This window comes from Balaenoptera physalus (assembly GCF_965194825.1).
Source record: "Balaenoptera physalus genome assembly, chromosome: 2".
Classification (NCBI taxonomy): Eukaryota; Metazoa; Chordata; class Mammalia; order Artiodactyla; family Balaenopteridae; genus Balaenoptera; species Balaenoptera physalus.
The window spans coordinates 66,990,544-67,016,551 of NC_138883.1; the positions used below are offsets into that span (position 1 = coordinate 66,990,544).

The window sequence follows — 26,008 nt, forward strand, 5'->3', positions numbered from 1 at the left end:
CAACTGCCTTGCTGGTTCAAGGTTTTGTTAGCTCAGCAGGAAGGGATGTTATGAATGCCAGAAATTCTTCAATGTTGTCGCTTTTGTTCTTTTTTGGTGAAGGAATGGTTAGGCCAGAGTAGTTGTCTGAATAGAGAACCTTTGTTGAAGGCTTTATAATTTGCTATCTAAATAGTACATTTTAATCATCTAGAAAATGAGAGGGTTGAACAAGATCATCTCAAATGTCCCTTTCTGTTTTAAAATTCTTTGATTCTGTAATCAATAGCCTGATTTTTTAAATGTGAAAAAGCCTCAAGAAACCTTAAGATAAGTTTCTAGCTCATTCATGCACACTTACAATTTATTCATTCAGGATTATATTACATAACAGTAGTAGTTATACATGATGCTAAAAACTAATTCATTCCTGAAATTCATTTAATTTTTACTGAACTTTGAATGTTTTTGATGTTCCATTTTAAAATTCCTCAGGGTATAGCCCAATATAATATACTACATTATCTCAATATCTAAATATGTCATTGAGGAAAAAAATATTTTTATTGATTCCAAGAATGATGCTCCTATATAAAAATACTGGATTTTAAGAAGGACGTTTCCCTGGGGAAAAAAAAGAGTTTTGGTCTCTACTACAAAATAACTTATTTTGAAAGCTAATAATTGAAGTATTTTTAAGACATTAAATACTTCCTTTCTTTAATAAGAATTACTATTCAATGTTTATTTCATTTATAATAAAAGATCAGCTGAATTTCTTAATGCCAAAAAAGTTTCTCCTAATGCTTTTAATTCTCACTGAAGCTCACTCAGACCCTTATATCTGAGTGGAAATGATGTCACTAATTTCAGATAAAATTAACACATAATTCAGATGAACTGTAGTGGTTTCAAAATGGAAATCAAGGTACATGGTTTACATTCACAGATCTCCTTTATGCAATCTGACATTAATGTGCCTCTTCATTCCTTCCTTCCTCTAGACCTCACTGTCTTCTCTCTCTAGCTCTCTTTTTTCTTCTCCTTTCTTTCACAGATTAAACTAAAGAAATATAAAACTTAGGTAGCTGTGACCTAGGTAGCCTATTCCAGAACCATGTTATCGAAAGAACACAATCCAAAGACAAAAAGGAGTTCAAAAACAAGGCAAGTCCTTTACTTGTGCTGTTCAAATACCAAGAAGAGAACTCACGATTCACTTCAACACCTCTTAAAGTCCCCTGTATTCTCTCCCACGTCCTCACACATCCCAGGTAGTTCCTTGTTTCTTTTTGAACAAGCCCCTAGAACACTTTTCACCCAACCCTAGCCCTCTTGTTCTTCTCTTGTACCCTTTTGGTCCCAATTCTTTTCATAAAATTTCAAAAGAATCAGGTTGGTAGTTCATGTGTTAGTAATTTATGTTCAGTTACACCTTTCAAGTGCTTTATAGGGTATATGAAGAAGCACAGACCCTACCCTTAAAAGCTTATAGCTGAAGAGGGTAGACTCAACATTTGTTGGGTTTCTAGGTAAGTCAAGTGCTGTGTCAAGCACCATGGATGTAAAGATTCATAGCAAGAGTGTCTGCCTTCGGGAAGCTGACAGCCAGTGTGGAGGTGGCCACATGGACAGATAACCATAATGCAGTGTGACAGATGCTAAAATAAACTCTACACAGAAAGTGCTATGGAGACCTGATAGAAATTCTTTAAAAATGACTCACTGTCCAGTACCCTTAGTTAATGATATTAGCTTTCTCCTTCATATAGGAACTCCAATTTTGAAAACAGTTCATTTTTTTTTTCCCACTTTCCCTACCTCTCTGCACTACTAGCCCCCAGAGTTTTACAGCTTCATTTTTATTTCTAGTAATATCCTCCCAATACATGGTAGGCTGGGGCAGGGATGGTGAGAGAGAGGGGTAAAAAAAACCTGACCCTTATCTCCCAGAGGAAAGAAATTTTGAAACTGCCAGAAACATGATAGAGTTGTCAGAACTACATGATTCAGCCCTATGAACTATGACATATGTGGTCTGGGTTTTTTTTGTGTGTGTTCCATAGCAGTATAGTAATCAAAAATTTCACAAAGATTAAAAAAACTAAAACTCACCCCTATGTTCAAGTAATCTGTGTCTTCTCAACTATCGACTCACATTTTTCCAATGCCCTTTTCATCATATTTGACTCCTGCAATGCCTTCTTAAGTGGGCTCTGCTCCAGTTTCTCCCAATTCTAATCCACTAACCTACTTGTAGATTAATTATCCTAAATACTGCTTCATCATGTCACTCCCTTTAAAAAATTGCAATAGGGACTTCCCTGATGGTGCAGTGGTTACGAATGGGCCTGTCAATGCAGGGGACACGGGTTCAAGCCCTGGCCCAGGAGGATCCCACATGCCATGGAGCAGCGAAGCCCGCGAGCCACAACTACTGAAGGCCGAGCGCCTAGAGCCCATGCTCCACAACAAGAGAAGCCACCACAATGAGAAGCCCGTGCACCACAACAAAGAGTAGCCCTTGCTCACCACAACTAAAGAAAGCCCACGCAGCAACAAAGACCCAACACAGACAAAAATAAATAAATAAATTTATAAAAAATAGTAATAATAGTTGTGTTGTTTAAAAAAAAATTTTTTTTAAATAAATAAAAAACTGCAATAACATCCCAATGCCTGTAGGATAAAGTTCAAATTTTTCAGCTTCACATAAAGGGTCTTGAAAATTTGGCCCAAACTATCATCTTTGCAACCTTATTTCTTTTTACCCCTAACTCAATCATATGCTCTAGTCCAGGGGTGCCCAAGCCCCGGTACCCATCCGCAGCCTGTTAGGAATCGGGCCACACAGCAAGAGGTGAGTGGCAGCCGAGGGAAGCTTCATCTGCCACTCCCCATCGCTCCCCATTGCTCGCATTACCGCCTGAACCATCCCTCCCCCCACCGCTCCCCACCCTGTTAGCGGAAAAATTGTCTTCCACTAAACCAATCCCTGGTGCCAAAAAGGTTGGGGACTGCTGTAGTCTAGTCAACTCAAATGCTCAGCCTCTCCAAGAAACATCTCTTGATTTATATCTGCCTAGTAATCCTTTTTCTGAGAACTTCTTCTCCCTTCCAACAACATGGTTACAATTACCGTGTCCTTACAAGGTAACCCTGATTGCCATTGGTGATTGATCCAAGGGTAACACCTGACCCAAGCTGGCCGAATGAGTTCTTTCCCTGAGGAATTTAGAATGGAAACTGAGATAGTCCATGCTCAGTCTAGCTGTCCTTTTCTGCCATGTAGACCAGAAACAATTAAGAGCTGATCTGTAGTAAGAAATGAAGTAGATATACAGAAGCAAAGACAAGAGATAAAAAGAAAGGACTACAGTCACGGTCCATTCTGTTCATCTAACCAAGCTGCATCCTGCCCTTGGTCCCCAAGAGTCACTGCTGCAATCATAATAATAAATTACCCCCCTTGCTTAGGTTATCTTAGATAGATTCTGTTACTTGCATCCCAAAAGAGTTGTAATTAATCTAATCATATTTGCATTTTAGAGCAAATGTGTCCACAACGTGGAAAGAGGATGGGCTAATAAGAGAACAGAGGCAATGAAACCAGTCAGAAGGCCATTGGAAGGGTCCAGGTACAGAATTTAGTGATGACTGGATGTGGGAGGTGAGGAAGGGAGGTCGGGACTGAGAATGACCTGAAGGCTGTATGATGGGTGCAGAGTAAGAATGAAAATACTAAAGAATTTGGGCGATGATACTGAGCTCAGCTGTGCATGAGAAAATTTATATGGAAGCACCTAGCACAATTTCTAGGACACAGTAGGTGGTCCATACATGTCAGTGTCCTAGGTCCCTTCTCCCACACCCTTACGTTTTATCTCCCCTGTTAGGCTGTAAGCTCCTACAGGGCAAGGATTACACACTACTGTATACTTCTCCCTTGCCCTCACAGTGACTTCTCAGGTCCTGGTACACTATAGACACTCATTAAATATTTGTTGATTTCATTGATTTTATGCAAGACAATTTTGTTTTGATTGCTTATAATAATATATCTTGTCAAACTGAACACTCTGAATAGTATTGTATAGACCTGCTTTTTTAGACAAAGAATTGAAAAAATGCTTTCCTCACTGTAATCTTGTTTGATTTTGGAATGGTCTTTTAAAAGTCTGAATTCTAATAAATGATCATTTTCTTTTTGATGAGTAAGAAATAAATAAAATCCAGACACAAAAAGAATAAATAAGTAAGCTTTTCATTTATAAATATGTATAAATCTGAAAATGCTTAGTAAACATCTATGCACAATACTTAAAGATAAATCTGAAAGCTGAATACAAAGCCTGACTCCTAATATAAAAACAAACTAATTAAAGCCAAGGATTTAGAATTTGAAACAATTCCTGTTGTTGAATCTCAATATCTATCTCAGATATAACTAGAAAACTTTTAGAGCATTAATTCCTTCTTAATTCTCTCTACAAAAGATTATTCTTATTATCCAATATATATTATCTCTCTATGAATTATCTATATATTTAATATATCAACTGTATGTAATATATAACTATCATATAATAATAGATTATGTAATATATTAATATATATTATCTATGTAGAGAGAAAATGTAAATGTGGCAAATATATTGAAATTAAATACCTTTTATCTTACCTAATTCCACTGCCACGGAGATATACAATCAATCCAAGAAAGTCATGACTGGACAGCTTTTATTAACCTGAGTTGAAGAGGAGAGATGAGCCATGGTCTATGCAGAGCTGCTGTATTTGGCCAGTATACCTGTGCAGACTCCTGGGCATTAATAGAAGAGAACACAACCTGAGAAAGAACCCTCTGATGTGGGAAATGTAGGCCACCCTATATAAAGTGTGACCTGAGATGCAATGAAATGCTCACCTACCATGGTGTCCCAAATTCCACCCGTGGGAGCATTCTTTTGAGTTAAGAATATTATCTCTGGGAGACTTCTGTTAAAATGCACATATTCAGTAAAAGTGATAAAGCATTGACTTGCTGATACCTATAAATTCATTGTCATGATTCGTTTGTTTTAATAGCTCCCTATCACCTAACAGAGAACCATGTTTTGGTCCTTCGGCCTCTACCTACCTCTCTCAACCTCATTTTTTGCCATTCTACTCTTCCCAGAAAACCCTTCCTTCTACCTCCATGGCTGGTGCGTTTTCAGTCCTTCAGGTTTTCAAATTAAATGCGATCTCTAAGAAAAGCCTTCCCTCACCACTCAAACCAAAGCAGGGCCCCACTCTATCAGAGCTCTCCTCAGAGCACTACTAACAATATGTTATTCTTTTATCTTTTTCATTTATTTGTTGGTTACCTGTCGCCCCCTAGGAGCTTCAGGTCAACGACCTTGAGTACGTTTTTCTCCATTATAATCCTAGCCCTACATAGTGCCAAGCACATAGTAAAGGCTTGATAAATATTTGTTAAGTAAGCAAATAAATGATAAAGTGATAGAACACTTCTAGAAGTTTGTATCAAAAGTATCAAAAGGGGCTTCCCTGGTGGCTCAGTGGTTGAGAATTTGCCTGCTAATGCAGGGGACACGGGTTCGAGCCCTGGTCTGGGAAGATCCCACATGCCGCGGAGCAACTAGGCCCGTGAGCCACAATTGCTGAGCCTGTGCGTCTGGAGCCTGTGGTCCACAACAAGAAAGGCCGCGATGATGAGAGGCCCGCGCACCGCGATGAAGAGTGGCCTCCACTTGCCACAACTGGAGAAAGCCCTCGCACAGAAACGAAGACCCCACACAGCCATAAATAAATAAATAAATAAATAAAAATTAAAAAAAAAAAAAAAGTATCAAAAGACCTTAAAATGTTGACACAAAGTGATCAAATAATTCTTCTAGGAATTTATCTTAAGGAAATAATTGGAAATGTACAGATTTATACACAGATACTTCATCACAGACTTGTTTATACAAAGAAAAACGGGATCTGAATGTCCAGAAATAAGAAAAGTATTAAATAAGTGACATTTTAAAAGAATACTTAATGCCATGATAAAATGCTCATGATATAACAGTAAACAGAAAAAGCAGGACAAAAAGAGTTTATACAGTGCGATCTCAATTTTGCAAACAGTAAAAGAGTATAAATGCATAGGAAAGAATTGTTATATGTAGCAATGTAACAAAATATTAATGGCACTTATCTATAGGTGATGGATAAGTGGCTTTTATTATTAGTGATATTCTATATTTTTAAAAATTCTCTACAATAAATATGTATTGCTTTTATAAGTGGATGAAAGCAATACATTTTAAAATATAAACGTAAACACCTAATGTGTGAAAAACTAATTACTGTGCTAATTATTGAAGGATTCAACACTTTTGAATGAATGATCAACACTTTTCCCACTCTCCAGCGGTTTGTAATTTATAACATAAGTAAACTTATTTCCAAAACCAAATGGGATCTGGCAACTGGAGCCATTAGCGGATCAGGAAGAGGATGGATGAAGACGATAAAATGGTGAGATTGGGTGAGGCAGGGTGTGGCAGCACAAATGAGAAGAAGGGAAACAAGAAGGGAGATGAGGGAACCCGGAGGACAAACTTCAATTATTTTCATCCTTTCAACAAATACTTACTGAGTGTCCACTGGGCCAGGTATTTTGCTAGGCCATAGTATTTCAAAGATGAATAAAAAAAAAAAAAAAAAAAAAGATGAATAAAACATAGTTGTAGCCTGCCCTGAAATTACAGTGGAGCAGGCTGGTAAGAAAAGCAATTATATTAGAGCTCTATTATATAATTATTAACAAGATATTCTGTGAGTATAGACAAAGGGCACCCAGCTCACATCAGAATAGATGTGGTCAGAAAACACTTCTAAGGGAACAAAAACTCATGCTAACTCCCAAAGGACAAAATACAGAATTCCAGTCAAGTGAGACAAAACACAAGGTACAGAAGCATGAAACTGCATGGCTATCAGGAGGCTTTAATCTGCATGTAGCCCTAACTAGGACCCCAGGTATCTGCTAGAAGCGAAATGTCATTTGCTCTGGGCTCCATACAAAATGCATATGCCTAAATGAATGGCAGATTTGCAACCTTCCCTGAACAAGCCTTTATGGTGTAAATCCAGACGTAATTAATGTTTGTGGACAGACTAGTATGTCTCAAGTATTTTAACCTGTTATTTCTTTTTTTTTTTTTTTTTGGCTGCACTGTGCAGCATGCGGGATCTTAGTTCCCCAACCAGGGACTGAACCGGTGCCTCCTGCAGTGGAAGCGCAGAGTCTTAACCACTGGACCGCCAGAGAAGTCCCAACCTGTTATTTCTTTTATACTCTAAGAGATAACAAAGCTCTTTCTCAGGACAAACAGCACGTCAGGGTACTTGACTACAGGTGGCAGCTGGTCTGGAGCAGCCAGACATAGCAGCAGATCTGGAGGGCAGAGAAAAGACTTTCTTTCATTTCTGTTGCCAGCCCTTTTTCTTCAAGAAAGAGGGGAATCAAGTTGATTTAGTATACTGGGTACATTGTACAATCAATACATCATTTGTTTTTATGTCTCAATCTTCCCTCTTTGAAGGGCATTTAAATTCAGCTTGGTGGGATTATGTGGGCTAAGCTGTGATGACTTAGTTTCTCACCCCTTTGCCTCATGGGATACGCTAGGGCTACCCTTACATCAAAGCCTGGAAGTAAAGAACTGGAGAATCTGCAGCCACTGAGCCTGCTCTCCAAAATCATAAGATCTCATGTGGACCGTAGAAATATATGAAACAATTGCCATAAACACCAAATGAATAAATATTTAGTAAATAAAAAAGTAATAAAATATTTATAGTTTACCAGAAGATCCTCTAGGCCACTTTTTTTTTGCTTTACTTTTTTACGCCTTAATCTAAAGCCTAAATCCTGAATGGGCTTTTAAATCTCATTTTGAATAATTCAGAGTTTGGGGAAACAACCCATAATGTCAATATGCCAATGTAATAGCTAAAGAAGCATTCTCACAAAGTAATATATTAAAATCAATTCAGTAAGCTCCCAGAAGGGGAATCTACTATATGTTTAACCTCTCCATACTAAATATACTACATGACTCATGTACATCTATTGATTAAATTTATGTCTAGCCCAATTGTCACTCTTCTCACTAGATTTAGGACCTCTAGAATATGTCTACATAAACATTATAAAGAATATGTATTTCCTATTCTTTGAGGATGGCATTTCCAGATACAGATTACAAGCACAAAATCGGCATTATGTTCAAAATAAAGAGAATACTCAACTGATTTGTCAAGTATAAACTTATTCTGGTTGGTTGTCAATGAAATGTCAACATCTTTAAAAGAGGGAATTTTGAAAAGAGGAAATAAAATTTATACACAGACAAAATATTCAACTTCAAAGAAAAGCAAACTAAAATAATAATAAAGATCATTTTATTAGTAAAAGATGGTTGCTGATGACAGGTTGTTTTAGACTTTCTACCATGTTATGGTGTCAACACTCAACTTTTTCTTTGAGTAATTTCCCCTTCCTTATTCCAGTGATCTTGGAGGGATTGACAAACACAATTGTCCTGTCTGCCTCCCCCTTGGATGAGCACATGACACAGGCCTGATGAATCAGAGTCCTTCCCCAGGACTGATATTTGAACAAAAGTGGGAAGTTCTCTCATTCCACACTTTTCACTGACTTTGGACCAACATAAGCCTGGAGTTGCTTGTTGGCCAGCTTCTTCAGTTACGTGGAAGAAGTCCATTTTCTGTAGGAGAGAAGAGGCCAACAAGTAGAGGAAAACAAAGGGGAGATAGTGTAAGAGAGAGGGAAAAGGAGAAGGGAAAAAAAGATCTGACCTAATAGTATCATTGAGGCCGCTTAGTAAAGCCCAAAGTTAGTTCAACGCCTATATTTTCCCCAGTACATGAACAAGTAAATTCCCTTTTTTTGTTTAAGCTAGTTTAGGTTAGGCGTTTTGATTTGCAATTAATTCACCAATATAGTGCCTCTCCAATTTTAGTGACAATATCCACTATTATGGAGAAATAATTATGCACATGTAATCGCTATGCATTACTATTAGATTTTCTTTTGGTCTCATGCAACAGAAATATGACTACAGTTTCATAACTAAATATGGATTAATTTATTCTTGTAACAAGAATTCCAGAGGAAAGAGTCCAGAGCTGGTACAGATGTTCAAGAAAATCACCAGCTGCTTCTAGCTTCCTGTTCTACCATCTTAACTTGTAGCCTTCATCCTCAAAGTTGCAAGAAGGCTGCTCTACTTATAGTCAAGGAGAAAGGAAGGGAAAAAGGGAAATGTGTGTGCCAGCTGGTTCCTTTTAATTAGTGAAACAAAATTGTTTCTAAAAGCTCAACCCAGCTACCTTCATAAACCAGAATACAGTCCTAAAGACATACCCAGCTGCAAGACAGTCTGAGGAAGTGAGGTTTTTATAACAACTCACATCTCTATAAAAGAAAGTCTTTTATTAACAAAGATGAGAATGAATATTGAGTAGGTTTTATTTCAGTGGCCTTATAAGTTGGTGCAGCATTTGTGGAAAGCAATTTTTTTAATTAAGAAGTTTATTGTTTATTATTTATTTATTTATATTTTTGGCTGCGTCAGGTCTTAGTTGTGGCACACTGGATCTTCGTTGAGGCATGCGGGATTTTCATTGCAGAGCACAGGCTCTTCATTGCAGCACACAGGCTTCTCTCTAGCTGTGGCGTGTGGGTTTTCTCTTCTCTAGTTGAGGTGCACAGGCTCCAGGGTGCGTGGGCTCTGTAGTTTGTGGCACGCAGGCTCTCTAGTTGAGGTGCGTGAGCTCAGTAGTTGTGGTGCAGCATGTGGGATCTTAGTTCCCTGACCAGGGATTGAACCCGCATCCTCTGCATTGTAAGAAGAATTCTTTACCACTGGACCACCAGGGAAGTCCCTGGAAAGCAATTTAGACTAACTATAAAAGTATTCATACCTGTGATCTAATGTACTGCTTCTGGGAATTTATTCTGAAATAATTCAGAATATGAAAAGCTATAATTATAAAGATATTTATATTGATGATCTTAAAAATAGAGAAAAAATCTGTATAATAACTATAATATCCAAAAATAAGGAAATAATTATGAAAATTATAGTAAGTTTGCAGATTGTATATTGTACAGGCAACAAAAGTTATAGTTCTTAAGACTGAAACAATATGGGGAAATGTTTAGGATATAATAAGTAAAAAAATTGACTACATGATTTTATATACACTAAAGTTTGATGTACATTAAAAATTGCAAAGAAGGGACTTCCCTGGTGGCACAGTGGTTAAGAATCCGCCTTCCAGTGCAGGGGACATGGGTTCGAGCCCTGGTCCGGGAAGATCCCACGCCGTGGAGCAACTAAGCCTGTGCGCCACAACTACTGAGCCTGCGCTCTAGAGCCCGAGCGCCGCAACAAGAGAAGCCACCACAATGAGAAGCCTGCGCACTGCAATGAAGAGTAGCCCCCGCTCAATGCAACTAGAGAAAGCCTGCACGCAGCAACAAAGACCCAACACAGCCAAAAATAAATAAATAAATTTATTTTTTAAAAATTGCAAAGGAAAAAATTACTGCAAGAAAATATACCAAAATGTTAACACTGGTTATATTAAACTATTAGGGTTATAATTTATTTTTCTTCTTTCCTCTGAGTTACAATTTTAATTTTTTCCTTTACTTTAATAATAAATTAATAATTAGAACATTTATTTTTAAATCAATTAGTTTTATCAGCATATCTATCTATTCTTTGAAGTAGCTCTCAGATATATTAGATACATTCTCTGTAAGTTGATACTATTCTAGTGTTCCCCATTGTTCAGCATAACACTGGGATCAAAATGGTACCAAATAGGTATTGTTGGCAGATTATTAGATGCTTATTTTTAAACAGTATTAACAGTGTATTAATCCAAGTTCTCCAGAGAAACAGAATCAATAGGATATATTTATAGAGAAAGAAAGAGATATAAGAAATTGCCTCATGCAATTATGGAGGCTGGCAAGTCCAAAATCTGCAGAGCTGATGTCCCCATTCAAGTCCAAAGGCCATTAGGCAAGAGAATCCTCTCTTCCCGGGGGAGAGTCAGCCTCATGTGATAGTCAGGTCTTCAACTGATTGGATGAGGTCCACATACATTATGGAGAGCAATCTTCTTTATTCAGTCTACTGTTCTAACTGTTAAATCAGTTAAATCTCATCCAACACCTCACAGAAACACCCAGAATCATGTTTGACCAAATATCTGGGCACCCCATGGCTCAGTCAAGTTGACATAAAATTAACCATCACAAACACTTATAGGCTAATCCAAATATATTTCACACGTTAGACTAATTTATGTGTTTTTAGATCACCTATGCTTTTCCGTTTTATGTTTGTGTGTTTATACATTTTGCATTTGCCCAGCAGGACTTTACCTCCATGCCTTTGCTCATTCTGCTCCCTCCACCTAAATGCTTCTCCTGTCATTGCCACAGTTCTAAATCCTGAGTATCTTTAGGCCCTGCTCAAATGTCACATCTTTCATGAAGCCTTCTCTGATTCCTCCTGCCTTCACACCCTCTACCCCTGACCACACCCCACAAACACATAAAACTAGAAGTAACTTTTCCTTCTCAACACCCATAGTGCCCTGACTTTGCTTCTCTAATGGTATGTTCCACATCTACTTTGTTTTACAGATTTTTATGAATAGGCTTTTTTAGACGATAAATTTCTTGAGAGAAGAATTCATGTCCAATTCAGTCTTGAATCTCCTGAATATCTAACACTGAATAGTTGTTCAACATTTATTTGTTGAACGAATGCATTTTATATATTTTCCTTACAACTAAAAGAGTCAGGAATTTCTTGGTTAACAAATAATTCAAAGACAATTTTCCAACAAAGTAATAGAGTTCAAGAAATTGTCTCTTAATAAATCCATGTATTGAGTAGTCTAAGAAAAACACACCTTTAGCTGGTTAGAATCTTCAGTCACTTTATAACAAGTATGTTCTATATACTTAAATACAATTTTAAGTATTAATTGTCAAATTCACTTAATGCAAAGTATTGGGGAATTGTTTTGATTATAATAGTATTTTTCCTTTACTGCCACTTTTCCCACGTTTGAAGTCTAAAGCAGTTAATCCTTTCATTATTCATCCTTATTAAATATGTTTAGTTATTGCACTTGCTCTTTGGGTAAAGGCATAAGTTGAACAAAACTATAATTTAGCTGGTCAACCATGGAATGTGTTGTTCCTCACACTTTAGAGAAGTCACATCATCTTTCTGTTACATTATTTCTACAGGATCCCATAGAATTGACAGATCTCCAGCAACAACTATATCTGTGAGTGCCTTCCTTGAATTCGGATTTCACTACAGTTAGTACATTTTACTACTGGTATTTAACTAATCTCTCAGATTTGTCAAAATTTTCAAAGCCTTTCTTGTTTCTCCCTCTAGTGGTCAATAACATTCATTGAAATGGAAAACCAGACGGGTGATCTTAAACGTGGGCGAAAGGTAGGGGTGAACATTCAATTTTGGTGTAAGTAAATGTGAAATGTATTCAAACCTACGTTTCATAATCTGAGAAGAGGTTTATTTGGGATACAGCTTCCTTAGACACCACACATAAATATTCTTTATACGTATTTTCTGAATAACTTCTATTTCTATTTTATACTAATAATTTTTAGACATTCTGTATAATTAATTTCCTATTCCAGAAATTAGGTCCAGAAATAATTTGGTTTTCATACCAAATTATCTGATATATTTGAGTAATAAGTACATTACTAGATAATTTTAATATTTTTCATGTTTCCTTAATAGGATAAACCTTCTTCCTCCACCCCCACTTAATTTGCATTGGCTTTTTGCCATATGTAATGTTTCCTCTTTCAACCTCTAATTTCTTGCTTATAAAACATTATGAAAAACTTGTTTAATTATAAATAAATTTTAAAATTCCATGATACTGGGCTTCCCTGGTGGCGCAGTGGTTGAGAATCTGCCTGCCAATGCAGGGGACACGGGTTTGTCCAGGAAGATCCCACATGCTGCGGAGCAACTGAGCCCGTGTGCCACAACTACTGAGCCTGTGCTCTAGAGCCTGCGAGCCACAACTACTGAGCCCGCGTGTCACAACTACTGAAGCCCGCGTGCCTAGATCCCGTGCTCCACAACAAGAGAAACCACCACAATGATAAGCCCGCGCACTGCAACAAAGAGTAGCCCCTGCTCGCCAAGACTAGAGAAAACCCACGTGCAGCAACAAAGACCCAACACAGCCAAAAATAAAATAAATGAAATAAATAAATTTATTTTTTTTAAAAATTCCATGATACTTTTGTGAAATAATGAGATGGTCAAATGTGAATGAGATAAAGAGGGAATGTATGTGTGTGTAATAAATTCTGATTTCAGAGGTGAAACTATGGTCAAGTACTTCTGAATGGAAAAACTTTTAATTTTTTAAAATGTATTTATTAAAAGTAGTACATAGTGAATCATCTTAAAAGGAATACTGTCAAATATTATGATATAGAAATTGGCCTGCTCTGCCAAGATTCACAAAATAGTACTCCTGTTTAAGAAAAGATCATTTTATTAAAAATAGAGTTACCGGATAACTTGTCATCCAAATCAGGACACTTTTGAGACTGGAGAAGACACTATTAATAATGTGGGACAACAGGTATAAACTGTGATTGTTCCAGGAAAATTGGAGCATTTGGTCAGTCTAATGATCTCTAATTTATTAAAAATATTAATTATTTAATTTATTAAAAACATAAAGCAAATTGTAGCAGTCCTTTTACTAAGAAGGTTATGGTGAGTCATGCAGATGTATTTGCTTTAGGCTAAAGTTATTTCTTCTAAGATAACTCAAGGACCAAAGACCCTAGGTCTATTAGAACCCTTTTATAGGGTAACCACCTCATCCCAGTTTCCCCAGGTCTTTCCTAGTTCTAAAACTGAAAGTCCTTCATCCCAGGAACCCCTCAGGCCCAGCAAACCAGGCAGGTTAGTCACCCTAATTCCTTATAGCTACCTTTTAGTAAGCTGGCATCTCCTCCATGGCCCTTCAGGTAACGTGGGGCAGGCACTCAACAAGAACCTCTTTTACCAGGAGTGACCCAGCTCTTTCCCGACCTCTGACCTAGCTCCAGCCTGTCTCCAGCTGCCCCAGGGCTCAGCCTTCATTCTAAGGACACCGCTGACTGTGACCCTGGTGCCACAGCACGCTGTGCCTCCTGACACTGCCTTTCTGCTCCCCAGCTACCATTAACACCCTTGCTCCCACTGAGGGGTCACCAATCCACACATGACTGAACTGCCTGGGACTTTGTGCTGCCATGAAAAGGCCTTCTGTTCTACCATCTCCTCAGAGTTTTACACACTTCACTTTTAGTGCAAGACTTCATCCTTTACCAAGCTTTGGCATGCAGGAAGGAAATGAAAAGAGTTGTTTTATCCTCAAAAAGAGGTTAATAACATTAGGCAATTCCTTTAGGCTTATTGAGTCATGAGTCAAGCTGACTATGGAAAATTGTCAAAGAAATATTCTGTGATGTTAACTATAAAAAGCTACTGAACCCTAGCCTAGCAAATTTTGAGAAAGAATTTCTAAGGATGCCAAGAACACATTTTTGAAAAGGGCTACAATTTTTTTTTCCCTAAAAAAGTAGAATACAAGGACCAGGTGACAGTGAAACAGGAGGAAAGGAAGCAAGACACAATCCTTAAAGAATGACATAGCCGTTGTGAATATGACATAAACTGGTTAGAACCGACTTGGCCCAAGGTGGCTGAAGGTTTGACTTCCAGGAGACATTGAGCCTTATTATGTGTTCATTGTAATACATTAGCATATGCTAAATACACACCCACAGGCGCCATGACAATTCCAAGGCCGACCATAAACGGTCAAAAAGTGGGCAGTGGACCAATTCCTGGTAATCCCGCCCCTTCCCCAAAATAGTTGGAACAATCCTCCCACTCAGCCTATGAAATTATACAGCCCATAAAAACTAACCACCCCATATTTTGGGGCAGCTCTCGCCTTTTGAGACTGACCGCATTCTGTCTGTGGAATGTGTAACTCAATAAAGCTACTTCTTACCTATCACTTTGCCTCCTGCTGAATTCCTTCTGCACTGAAACATAAAGAACCTAAGCTTCATTAAGTCCTGAGATCAGGTGTGTGATCTCAATTAAAAGACAGCAGGTTCGAGTCCCAGCCTGTGGGTTCAATGCCCAATCTGAATTTTGGCTGGGTTCGAATCCCATTTGAGTTGTGCAGTTTTAACAGCAACTTTGTCTCTTACAGAGGTTGATCTATATGGCAATCAGCTCTGTCTATTATGGAGGGTGATTTCCTCTCCAGCAAACAATCTGCTCATCACATGCACTTGATATGTAACAGGCACGCCAAATTCCACATGAGCAGAACAGAACCCGTCATCTTCCCCACAAACCATCATTCTCTTTTTCCATTCTTCTTTTACTAAATAAACTGCATCTCCACCCGCCAGATGGAGAACCAGAAATTCATGAGTCATCTTTGACTCCTCCCTCTCCCTTACCCTCAGATTTTATCAGTCCTCCATCGAAATGCTTCTCAAACCCATTGCCTTTGTTCTATCTTCACAACACACATCCTGGCAGGTCAGTATCATTTTTCACAGTAGAGTCTCCACTATTGCCCCTCTCCAATCCATTCTCTACACAACAGGCACATAAATGGTATTATGAGCTGAATCGTGTCCCCCAAATTCATATGTTGGAATCCTAACCCCCAGTACCTTAGGATGTGACTGCATTTGAGACAGGGCCTTTAAAGAGGTAATTAAAGGATGTTAACTAGACTTGTGGTGATCATTTTGCAATTTACACAAATATTGAATCATTATGTTGTACAACTGAAACTAATATAATGTTATATGTTGATTATATCTCGATTTTTTTTAAAAATTCCTAAATGCCAAAAAAAGAGGCAATCAAGTTAAAAGGAGACCATTATGGCGGGCCCTAATCTAAACTGACTGGTGTCCTCATAAAAAGAGAAAATTTGGGCACACAAAGAAACACTAGGGGCATACACACAAAGAAATGACCATTTGAGGAGGTGGCAAGAGTGGAGCCACCTGTAAGCTAAAGAAAGAGGCCTCAGAGGAAACCAACCTTACCAGCATCTTCATCTTGGACTTCCAGCCTCTAGAACTGTGAGCATATTAATTTCTGTTGTTTAAGACACCCAGTCTGTGGTATTTTGTTATGGCAGCCCTAGCAAATTAATACATGTGGTATCTTCCCCCTTCCCATCATCCTTCAAATAAAATGCAGTACAATTAACATGGCCTGTAAAGCCCTACATGATCTGGTCCTATGCAAATCTCCTGCCCCATCCTTCTCCCAAGCTCTCTGCCCTCTAGCCTTACTGAATTCCTCAGTCATACCTGGGGCCTTCTCACAAGTTGTTTCCTTTGCTGGAAACGTCAGTTCCTCACTCTTATTACCCACCTAACTTCAAGTCTCAGCTCAAATGTCACTCCCTCAAGGAAATCTCCCTGACTCCCGGTCTAGGTCAATTTTCCCTTTACATCACTAAACACAGTTGTCACTATTTGCTTCATATGTCCTGTGTTCCCCACTAATTCAGAAGCTCCCCAATAGCTGAACCATTCCTGTCTCGTTTACTTCTCTATCTACAGTGCCACCACACTACTTGATACATAACAATATAGTTGACCATATGACCAATGCTCTCTTTCAATATTTACAGCTTCCTCTGTTGAAGAATTGAGACCTCAATTGACTTAGTTGGAGAAGCCACTGGGACAGCACCATAAGATGCCAAATATGCAGCTCTCCTCCCAGCGGGCTCTACACCAGCACCCACAGCTCAGAGTGTCCTTCTCGAGAAGTGTAGTCTGAAGGAGGAATGGCCAACAACAGACCTCAAAGTTCCTCTCTTAGACCCTGCTCCAAGTGACTTAGGATATGACCTAGGATCTGTCTCTATCCCAGACCATCTGATAGTGCTTCTGTCAACTGGTATTCAGAGAGGGACTATGAACTAGCCTACTAAACGCTACATACAGTATTTTGAACTGCAGCCAAGATCATTTACAAAAATAATTCTTGGAATGTTAAAGGGAGTATTTTAAACCTAGAAATGTAGTAGGAGGAACACATATTTTCAAATAGGAATCTGGAGTATTCCTCATGTTCTGATAATCTCGCTGAAGTGAGAGGTCACTAGCTGAATTTTGTTCCATAAGGAAGAGAACAAACACTGTTAGGGTGCTAGAAATGAAGAACTTCATAGAAATGAAAGTGAACTTTCTGCTCTGAGAAGCTATCCTTTAAGTGTTTCTTTCCTCTGGGAGTCTCCTGTCCTTCCGGGTCCTGAACCAGTATAATATACATTTTCTCTCTCTAGAGCCTCAATATTCCATGATCTTAACATCAAAGTCATTGTGACCTACATCTTCTATGCAGGTTCTTGAGCCACCTTCGTTCTGGCGCCTCCAGGGATGTCTGAGACACAGGGTTCCTGGTCCTGATGTATGAGGCAATTACATGTGGAGGTCTTGCTTGAAGGCAGCCGGAGACTGCCTGTATGATGGTGGCTGGCTAGCAAAGATAAGTGGGAAAAGGTCAGCCTGCAGGCTGATTGTATGAAATCCGAAATTCAGTTCCATTTATAGTCTAGTTGTTTTTAAATTACTAAATGCTTGTTATGGTCACATACTTTATCTCATACTATAATCCTCAAAATAGCCTGCAAGGGACTATTACATAGCTATTAAAATGATCATGTAGATATATATTTATTAACATATTAGCTTGTTGAGATGAAAGACATTTATAACATATTATTAAATGGAAAAAGTTACCAAACAGGATGCATAGTGGGTCCCTTTATTATAGAAATGTAATACATAGTTAGATGTATATACCACCATCAAAAGCAAAAACTAGGACTTCCAATGTGGTGCAGTGGTTAAGAATCTGCCTGCCAATGCAGGGGACACAGGGTCGATCCCTGGTCTGGGAAGATCCCACATGCTGCGGAGCAACTAAGCCCACAACCCACAACTACAGAGCCCACACGCTGCAACTACTAAAGCCCACGTACTCAGAGCTCGTGCTCCACAACAAGAGAAGCCACCACAATGAGAAGCCTGCACACCACAATGAAGAGTAGCCCCTGCTTGCTGCAACTAGAGAAAAGCCCGTACACAGCAACGAAGACCCAATGCAGCCAAAAAATTAAATAAACAAAAATTTTTTAAAAAACCAGTGAGCTATAAACTTTTAAAAAAACTCTTTAAAATGAATAGAGGATATCTGAGGGACTTCCCTGGTGGTGCAGTGGTTAACGATCCACCTTCCAATGCTGGGGACAGGGGTTCAATCCCTGGCTGGGGAACTAAGATCTCACATGCTGCAGGGCAGCTAAGCCTGCGTGCTGCAACTACTTAGCCCGCATGCTCTGGAGCCCCATGCAGGGCAAGTAGAGAAGCCCACGTGCCAAACGAAGAGCCCACTCACTGCCACGACAGATCCTGCATGCCGCAACAAAGATCCTGCTTACTGCAACTAAGATCTGATGCAGCCAAAAATAAATAAATAAATAGGGGACATCTGAAACTTAGAGAATCTAAGTGATAGGACTGAGGCTGTATCTTATTAAAATAAATAAATAAATAAAAGATTTGAATTCAAGTACATCTGAAGCCAACGCTCCAAAGATTTTTTTACTCTTTTGTTAGATTATTTTGGGGGGTTACCCTTTAAGCAGTGGCCCAGGCTCCTCAGAGGAATGCTTTATTTATAAGTAAAGAAATCTACCCTACACTCCCTAAAGGCCTCATGAAAATAAGGTTCTGGTAGGCAGTAGTAAACTCTTTACCTCCAAATTGGCTATAGCTAATGATGACTCCGTAGGCCTGAGTTGCCTTAGTTTTTATACTGTCTGTATGCACAAATTCAGAGAAAAACATAAGTAAGCCACATTTGACTATGGCTTTCATAAGAACATCTTAAAAGATGCAGTTTTATAAGTATATTAAAATATTTAATTACATTCCTCTAAGTATCTCTGGACCTTTGATATTATTAGCTCATAATCTCAGTCAACAACCATTTTATATTGTCCTAAGTTATTTCACTTACTGAGCAATAAAAATTTCTCATTTCCATCATGATGATGGAGAAAGAAAAGAAACATGATTCATAAGACAAGGAACTCTGAATTCCAGTCTTATATTACCTTCTGATAATTGTGTTTTTGAAATAAGGAAAGGAAGAGAGGGCACTAGGATACTGCCTAAGAGACATGAAAGTAAAATGAGCCATAAAAAGACTGATTTTGATATCAAAAACTTAAAGAGGATTTCCTGTCCAAATAGCAAACAGTAAGAAATATTTATCTTCAGGAAGCCACACTTACTAGCTATTTTAAGATCAAAAAAGTTAAGAAAGTTGTCATTCTATTTGTCTAGTTCTCATTAGTAGAAACCTATACTAAGTTTAAAAATTATATCTCCCACTTAACTTGGAAATCTCAAAATAAGTGAAGGAGAGTCAGAAACCATATTAATATTGCCTAGTCCATCTTAGTTTTAACATTCAATACTTAAATGCAAAATATTTTCCTTCTACTATTTATTTATAATAGTATTATTATTTATAACACATTGTAAAAGAACAGATTTCTTAAATAAACTAAATCCTAGACCTGCACTAATATGGCAGCTATCAAGCACTTGTTTGAAGTGTGGATAGTTCAAATTAAAATGTGCTTTAAGTGTAAAATACACATCAGATTTTAAAGACTTAGTGCCCAAAAAAAGGATGTAAATACTTCATCAATAATTTTGTATTGATTACATGTTGAAATTATAATATTTGAACACATCGAGTTAAATGAAATACATCATTAAAATGAATTCTACCTATTGCTTTTTACTTTTTAAATGTGGCTCTGGAAAATTTTTAATGTGACTTGCATAATGTTTCTATTGGACAGCACTGCCTTAGATTTTTTTGCCTTTCAGTAGTTAGTATCTTGAATCAGGAGTAAGAGTACCAGACTTCATTCCTGTCTTCTTGGGATATCTTGAGCTTACAGTTTACCTTAAAAGGGGATCAGAAACGTAAGATCTTTACAAATATGCTTAACAAAATGGAAAGCATGAAACTCATGTGCACATAAGTATATATGCACCTCCTAAATCCTTTCACTTCCCCCCATCTTCATCGCCACTACTTTGGTCCAAGCTGCCTTTGTCTCTTGCCTGGACTAACATAATAGTCTTTTGAACAGATTTAGCAGATCCTCTTTGATGCCCACCCACAACTACTTGTTATTACTGTGTCAGTTCTTGCTAGCCAAACTTCCTCTTCCAGGATCTACTTTCTTTTAACCTCAAAACTTTCTCTGGCCAAAGGGTCCCATTCTGCTCATATGTGTGAAAAAGGAAGTACCAAGAAATTAACACCCTCTGGGAGCATCCATAAACCAAAAATTGACAGGAATTCGTGTATAAATACCCAAGCTCCTTGTCCCTTGGGTGAGGTAAGCTCCTTGTCCCTTGGGTGAGGTAACCCAGGGGTATGTGTTCTAAACTGTTTCCCAGAGTTCCTCAGTGGAATTAAGCGTTAATTACCCACAGCTGTATCTTGTTTAATACTTCACCCTTCATTTGCTTCTGCCCATCTCTATCTCCCTTCCCCACCCCTTACCAGGGTTTCCTGAGATCATTTCAGAAAAAAAAACTACTTGCTCTAAGTCTACTTCTGGCAGAACCCAAACTGAGATAATTGGTCTTCCCACTGTCACTCTCACATTTCAGCAATCCATTCTCCACCTCAAAAGCCAGGCTATCTTTTTTTTTTTTTTTTTTTTTTTTATTTTTGGCTGTGTTGGGTCTTCGTTGCTGCGTGCAGGCTTTCTCTAGTTGCGGCGAGTGGGGGCTGCTCTTCATTGTGGTGCCCGGGCTTTTCATTGTCGTGGCTTCTCTTGTTGCGGAGCACGGGCTCTAGGCACAGGCTTCAGTAGTTGTGGCACACGGGCTCAGTAGTTGTGGCTTGTGGGCTCAGTAGTTGTGGCTCGCAGGCTCATTAGTTGTGGCTCACGGGCTTAGCTGCTCCGTGGCATGTGGGAATCTTCCCGGACCAGGGCTCGAACCCGTGTCCCCTGAATTGGCAAGTGGATTCTTAACCACTGCACCACTTGGGAAGTCCCAGGCTATCTTTTTAAACTACCATCATAACCATATCACTTCTTACCTAAAACCTTTCAGTGATTTCCACTGCTCTTAGGATAAAGACCATCCAATACCTTAATTTGAAGTTTCTGGATGTTGATTCCAACGACTGCTTTACTACCTGTGTTCCTCTGCCACACTCTAGAGATTTTACCATCAAACAGAACTGCCACACCTTGAACATTAAAAATTCCAATATCCCACTTCAACCACAGTCTTGTATACTCATATAAACACTACTATGCCTGCACCAGACCTCCAGTCCCTCAACTCCACCCTTTCTCTCCCTCTGTCAAACTCATGGTGGTTTTCCTATTCTACTTAAACCCTTAGAAATATCACTTCTGCTACTTTCTTATCAGCACTCTCAACCCTGCTGGCCTCCTCTCCTGGTAGTATTAGCATGGAAACCATCAGCCAAGAATATTTTGACAATCTGCTTCTTCTACACCCAGGCTGGAAGTAAATGTAAGAGTAAGTGGCTCATAATTTTACATTTGCGCAGCAAGGTATCTTCCCCCGTTCCCAGGGGGAACCCACAAATAAATGATCCCTAATCTCAAATAGACCCTTAACATAGCTCAATAATTTTTTTGTGTCTCATTACTTCCATAGGAAATTCTAAATTTTCATTATTTTCCATCACCCTTCCTCTGTTCACTTTCAGCAGACTATGTTGAGTCTGAGTTTGCAGAGAAACAAATCTATCCAAGCCCTTGACTCTCTCATCCTGTCAAAAGCCCATCTCTCCACCTGTGCTCCAAAGCCCAAACCTTTCTCCCCCAAGACTGAACCTGAATCCAAGTCCTTTCATAATCAAAATGTAGACCAACTTCCCAGCCTCACTTTCTGCCTCTCCTCCAGATACATCCTACCTGCAATTCTCAGAATGCTGTCCAGACATGGGGAGGATCTGGAGCCTGATATGGTGGATCTTATCCAATAAGGCCGTGAGCAGACAGAACCCAGGAGACAGTCTCCTGAATAAAGATGAATTCCTGTTTCCAGGAACGCTATTACAACAAGGACCCAGCCAAGGACGAGAATGCAAGCCATAAATCGTGGCATGAAGTTGAAAGGTCATGAGCCAAAGATTCTAATAAATGGGGAGACCCAATTTGGAGAGCAAGAGCACGTAGAAAGTAGAAAGGGGTCAATAGGAGGAAACAGACATGGAGCAAGAAATGAGTTAGGTACAGCGTAATGCTCTTCTCTTAATCACTGCACAGTTGTCTCCTTTAGGTCATTCCAATCCCATTAAATGTCACCTATGGAAAGGTCTTTCTCAACAGCCCCACTTGACTAGCCACTTAGTTACTCATCACATTTCCATGTTTTAATACTATGCATAGCACTGTAGGTGCTAGCTGATATTTCTTTAATTATTGGTTTATTGTACATCTCTCCCAGCTAGAATGTAAGCTCCATGAGAAAAAGCTCTTCTCATTTATTCTATATCCCCAGTGACAAGAACAGTGCTTGGTAAATATTAGATAAATGAATTAAATCTCAGGAATACTCTGTGTTTTAAAGACCTCCAAGTGCTTCTGACTTCAGCCAGAATGAAAACTGTTGGGCTAATACATATATTGCTGTTCCCACCAAGATGGTGAGAAGTGATCTTGAAAAGTGCAGAACCCAGCCAGACAAAGACAGTGGTCTTTTGCTAGGCCTTTAAACATACTGTTTCCAAGGCCTAGAATTTGCTTTCCTCAACATTCCTAAGCTATTCTGTTTAGGCATAATCTTTTTTAATAACTATAAACACTGAAGACATTATCTTGAATTATTTGCTTTCCTCAGCCTCAAACATTCTCTGGCATGCATTAAATACTCAATAAGGCGCCCGTGGCCACCGACTCCTCTGTGCATTTAGTGCCACCAGGACTCCCACAATCCAAGCAGTCATAACACCTCTGTGCCCTGTCCTCACTGGGGCAGACCCAAGAGCTCCAAGCCAGCCTCAGGACCAGACTCCTGTGGGTGGACCACAAGTAGAGGTGAGGATAGAACCAATCCTCAGCAGAGGTGGGCTGTAGCTCACGGCATATGCAAGGACACCTACAGCGGAGACCTCAGGGAAACATAATTATTACTATTAATTTTATTATGTTTTGATTCACTCTATTTTTGGTTCTAGCCTTTTTTTCTTTTTTGGTTTCAATTTCTTCCCTTTTTTGTTTGTTTGTTTGTTGTTGTTTTAGTTTTTTTTATATATATATAGTCTTCTGGGATCTCTCTGTTTTATAACATTTTTATTTTTTATATTTTTTATACATTTCTATTTTTACTTTGCTTTATTATTGTTCCGTATTCTTTTCCCTTATTTTTTCTTCCTCTTTTTCTGTAACATATTTTTCTTTTTTTTATATTTCCATTTCTACTTTGCTTTTCTGTTGTCCTGTGGTTTTTTCCCTTTTTATTTTATTTTATTTTTATTTTTATTTTAATCATTTTTATTGGTTTGTTCTGTTTCCTTGCTTTATTCTTCAGTTGGCACACTGTTTTGGTTTTGTTTTTAGGTTATGTGTTTTTGTTAGTATTAATCCCAACTGTTTGATTTCATTTTTGAGTTCTATTTGTCTGGTCGTTCTCTTGCTATTTGTTTTATCTGGCCCTGTTTTTGTTTCTTTTACGTGTGTGTGTTTCCTTGTTTCTGTTTTTATTTGTTTGATTTTGTTTTTACCATTTCTCAGGAATTTTGTCTTTTTTTTTCTAATATATTTTCTTTTTCTTTTTCTGTATCTACATTGCTTTTCTGTTGTTCTGTCTTCGTTCCCCTTTCTCTTTTTCTTTTTTTTTTAATATCATTTTTGTCAGTTTGTTTTGTCTCTTTGCTTCAATCTTCAGTTGGAACTCAGCTTTGGTTTTGTTTCTTGGTTCTGGGTTTTTGTCAGCTTTCTTCTTAACTGTCTGATTTCATTTTTCGGTTCTTTTGTTTGTCTGGTTGTTCTCTTGCTATTTGATTTATTTGGTTCTGTCTTTGCTTCTTTTGTGTGTGTGCGTGTTTCCTTTTTTCTGTTTCTGTTTGATTTTACTTTTTACCATTGTCTGGGGTTTTGTTAGTCGTTTTTTTTTTTTTTTTTTTAATCCCCTTTATTGCCGGGATGAGCAACTTGCAGGGTGTTAGTACCTTGTACAAAAGTCGGGCCTGAGGCTCTGGAATGGGAGCACTGAGTCCAGGATGCTGGACCACTGGAGAATTCCCAGCCCCAGGGAAGATTAATTGCCAAGAGCACTCACGAAGGCCTCTATCTGAATCCAAGACATAGCTCCACCCAACTGCCAGCAGCTTCCAGTGCTGGATGCCTCACAACAAACAACAAAAAACACAGGAACACAAACCCACCCATCAGCACACAGACTACCTAAACTCATCCTAAGCTCACAGATACCCCAAAACACACCACCTGACACGGCCCTGCTCATCACAGGGAAAAGACTCAGCTCCACCCACAGGAATGCAGGCACTAGTCTCTCATACCAGGAAGCCTACACAAGACACAGGACCAACCAGACCACCAGGGGCAGAGAAGAGAAACAAGAGGAAGTATGACCCTGCAGCCTAGGGAAAGAAGACCTCAAATGCTGTAAATTAGACAAAATGAGCAGACAGAGAAATATCTTACAGAGAAAGGGGCAAGATGAAAACCCACAAGACAAAAAAATGAAGAGGAAATAGGCAGTCTACCTGGAAAAGAATTCAGAGTAATGATACTGAAGGTGATCCAATATCTTGGAAATAGAATAGAGAAAATACAAGAAACGTCTAACAAAGACCTAGAAGAACTAAAGAGCAAACGAACTGTAATGAACAACACAATAACTGAAATTAAAAATACTCTTGAAGGAATCAATAGCAGAATAACTGAGGCAGAAAAACAGATAAGTGAGCTGGAAAACAGAATGGTGGAAATAACTGCCACAGAGCAAAATAAAGAAAAAAGAATGAAAAAAATGGAGGACAGTCCCAGAGACCTCTGGGACAACATTAAGCACACCAACATTAGAATTATAGGCATCCCAGAAGAAGAAGAAAAAACAAAAGGGTCTGAGAAAATATTTGAAGATATTATAGTTGAAAACTTCCCCAACATAGGAAAGGAAATAGTCAATCAACTACAGGAAGCACAGATAGTCCCATACAGGATAAACCCAAGGAGAAACACGTGAGACACATATTAATCAAACTAACAAAAATTAAATACAAAGAAAAAATATTAAAAGCAGCAAGGGAAAAGCAACAAATAACATACAAGGGAATCTCCATAAGGCTAACAGCTGATCTTTCAGCAGAAACTCTACAGGCCAGAAGGGAGTGGCAAGATAAAGTGATGAAAGGGAAAAAACTACAACCAAGATTACCCTACCCAGCAAGGATCTCATTCAGATTCGACATAGAAATTAAAACCTTTACAGACAAGCAAAAGTTAAGAGAATTCAGCACCACCAAACCAGCTCTACAACAAATGCTAAAGGAACTTCTCTAGGCAGGAAACACAAGAAGAGGAAAAGGCTTACAAAAACAAACCAAAAACAATTAAGAAAATGGTAATAGGAACATACATATTGATAATTACCTTAAATGTAAATGGATTAAATGTTCCAACCAAAAGACATAGACTGGCTGAATGGATACAAAAACAAGACCCGTATATACGCTGTGTACAAGAGACCCACTTCAGA

General features: G+C 38.5%; 1 protein-coding gene and 1 long non-coding RNA gene across 5 annotated transcripts in view; one reads left to right on the plus strand and one right to left on the minus strand.

Moving 5' to 3' along the window:
* The window catches only part of NUBPL (NUBP iron-sulfur cluster assembly factor, mitochondrial), a 329,428-nt gene that overhangs the window by 265,245 nt on the left and 38,175 nt on the right, over positions 1 to 26,008 (minus strand). For 2 of the 4 annotated variants that reach the window (XM_082452222.1, XM_082452220.1), the window contains exon 2: positions 4,661 to 4,801. The exons of 1 other annotated variant lie outside the window; for it this stretch is intronic. The gene's annotated coding sequence lies outside the window, so the exon portion shown is untranslated. Of the gene's footprint in view, positions 1 to 4,660; positions 5,496 to 26,008 lie in introns of those variants that run through there. One more of the 4 variants, XM_082452221.1, reaches the window with a different exon arrangement.
* Positions 1 to 26,008, plus strand: part of LOC309656168 — a 130,737-nt gene that overhangs the window by 90,824 nt on the left and 13,905 nt on the right. The gene's annotated exons all lie outside the window — the stretch shown is intronic.